Source organism: Octopus bimaculoides, chromosome 20 (assembly GCF_001194135.2).
Source record: "Octopus bimaculoides isolate UCB-OBI-ISO-001 chromosome 20, ASM119413v2, whole genome shotgun sequence".
Classification (NCBI taxonomy): Eukaryota; Metazoa; Mollusca; class Cephalopoda; order Octopoda; family Octopodidae; genus Octopus; species Octopus bimaculoides.
This window is the reverse complement of record NC_069000.1, coordinates 41,216,237-41,219,061: the sequence shown is the minus strand read 5'-3', so window position 1 is coordinate 41,219,061 and position 2,825 is coordinate 41,216,237. Positions and strand designations below refer to the sequence as shown.

At 38.2% G+C, this 2,825-nt stretch overlaps 1 protein-coding gene across 3 annotated transcripts in view; it reads right to left on the bottom strand.

The window, feature by feature from the left end:
• Nucleotides 1-1,175, bottom strand: part of LOC106874157 (zinc finger protein ZFP2) — a 20,195-nt gene extending 19,020 nt beyond the window's left edge. For 2 of the 3 annotated variants that reach the window (XM_014921781.2, XM_014921782.2), the window contains exon 1: nucleotides 702-1,175. The gene's annotated coding sequence lies outside the window, so the exon portion shown is untranslated. Of the gene's footprint in view, nucleotides 1-535; nucleotides 561-701 lie in introns of those variants that run through there. The other variant, XM_052975016.1, reaches the window with a different exon arrangement.
• Nucleotides 1,176-2,825: the final 1,650 nt, after the last annotated feature.

Below are 2,825 nucleotides of genomic sequence, written 5' to 3'. Positions count from 1 at the left end.
TATATATATATATATATATATACGACTTAAATGAGAATAAGATCGTGTAATTTAGTGGGGTTGGTGGTAAACAACAGAGGTGTTTCAACACACACACATATACATTATATATAAATATATATATATAATACAAATCGGGGATAAATTGTTTTTAAATGTTAAATTGTACGCGCGGACGATCGGGGTTGTTAGTCCGGTGATGGGTCGATGACTAGTAAGTAATATATATATATATATATATATATATGAATATATGAATGTATATACGTGGAAGTGGTGAAATGAAGGTTTTGTTTGTTTGAAATGCTTAAGATTTAAGACGGTCTCACGTTATTTCTGAGTGCGGACCTAACAAGGTAAAATCGTGGGGTGGAAAAAAGGGAACCGACTTTCCTTAGACTTGAAGAATCAAAATAGGAAAAAAATAAAAAAGGGTGCAACCACCACCACCAGGTGCCGCCATAACATTGACGAATACCACCACCACCACAACAACAATAATGCGAACACAACGACGGTAGCAAGGGCGACTTACAACGATAACAACCAGTTGTTTAGTGTCGTCATGCGCATGTGTCGTACAGTTATTATTGAAGTGATTGCTGTCCATACATACATACAAACATACATACAAACATACATACAGTAAAAAATATGGCAACCGGAAGTGACCTTAGGTCACGTGCTTCCGTGTCTATTACCTTGTGTCAATTGCCGATCTTTTGTGGGTTTTATTTCTGCCATTGTGGTGGTGTTTTCTTTAAATGGATTCTTTTCTTCTTCAAATCTCTTCCGTCTTCGTAAAGTGTTGCTCTAACTGCAAGATGTTTCAGTAGTGTTCGTTGTAATGATGATAGTTGTAGTAGTAGTAACAAATATTGTAGTAATACTGGTGGTAGTAGTAGTTGCAGTTTATTATATATTTGTTTCTATTCGTGCTCGTTCGAAATCTCTAATAACCATTTCCCAACAAGACAGACATTTCGGCGATTCTACTACCTTCTCTCTCCTTCCTCCCCTCTCTCTCTCCCTCTCCACCTTTTTACCTGTTCTACCAGACTGCTAGGTGCATTTTCCCTTTACCTTATTAAAGGGCGCAGTATTGCCTCCGCCAGCAACCCTTCTCAACTAAGAAGCCAACGCCCTATTCACTCGTCTTCAGTGGTGGTTGACTTGGCCTAGGTCAACCTTAATCTACCAGATCTATTTTTGACACGTATGTTGCTATGGTGGTGGTAGAAGTAGTAACGGATGTGCAAGAAATATTTCTTACATTGACACAAATTGAAAAAGGTATGAAAGGTTATGCTAAACCATCAACATTAGAACATTTAATGCTACTTAATATTTTATCTCGATTTTCTACCTTCTCTACTGCTTCAGGTTGCCGAAGAGATCTTGGTTTCGTTAGCTAAGCAGCTCGGTTGAAACATTTGATACTGCTTATTCACAATGTCGTTTTATATTTTAGCGGTAAAAAAAAACTCTCGTAACATCCTAAAGCCGCACGCGGCCCTGGAGCATCTTCCCGGCGGCCCCCAATGGTCTTCCCTCTGAATATAATAAATTTTTCATTGATTGACTTGGGTTTTATTTTTATTGATGCGCCCCCTTAAAAGAATACAGGTTTGGGATTTGGCTCGGCTATTAAAAAAAGGTAGAGAACTACTTTAAACATCGAAAAGAAAATTATTCGTAGAGAAGTAACAGAGAAGCAATCAAATGTACGTTTGTGGAAAGTAAATGCTGTATTTGTGGAGACTGTAACGCCTGTGAATTCAACAATCCGATGGCTCTACAACAGTGTTTCTCAAAACGGGTTCCGAGGCACCTCACCGTTCCGTGAAAAAAGTCTTCGGGTCCCGCAATAAAAGGTATTTTAATAAAATCTAATCAAAATTTATTTCATAAAAAAAGTGTTCAATATTTCAAAGAAATGCTATTACATTTTTTATGAATAAATTATCTGAAACAATTTTGGTTTCATTTAATGTCCTGTTAAAATTTAGGAATTAAGTTTGTCCATATAGCATACAGGAATGGGTTCCATGATTTTCAGAAAATCATACAAAGGTTTCCTGCACCAAAATAAGTTCGGGAACTGCAATTATACGGTATCTCTTTAGCAAGGTAAGGCACAATGTGAAAGATGTTTGGTGGGTTTTCTTGCGATCTGTAAGCAATAACATAAACGAAATGAAACTTATTCAAAACCAAAATTAAAACGCTTCTCTGTAGAGAATATCTTTTGTCTAATGGCTCCCGAGCATGAAATATTGGTAATTTTTAATTCACACAAATGTTCAGTCATGTGGTTGTGCGGTTATGAAGTTAGCTTCGCAAACACATGATTTCAGATTGGTCCCACATGGCATCACCTCAGACAACTGCATTCTACAATACTCTCAGTGGAGGCGAAATGGCCCGGTGGTTAGGGCAGCAGTCGTAGAATCGCAGTTTCGATTCCCAGACCGGGCGTTGCGAGTGTTTATTGAGCGAAAACACATAAAGCTCCACGAGGCTACGGCAGGGGATGGTGGCGAACCCTGCTGTAGTCTTTCACCACAACTGCCTCGCACTCTTTCTTCTTGTTAATTTCACGAGCAGACTGTTCCGTTGCTCGGGTCAACTGGAACCCTCGTCGTCGTAACCGATGGAGTGCCAACCATGTATGTACGAAGGTGACAGGTTTGAAGAAATATTGTCAAACTGTTTAGAACTAAAGCTCAAGGCAAGTTTTTTGAAAATCAAGATATTTATTTAAATAATAACCATGAATCCAACAAAATATATTCTATTCAATTTACAGCTATTCACACACACAA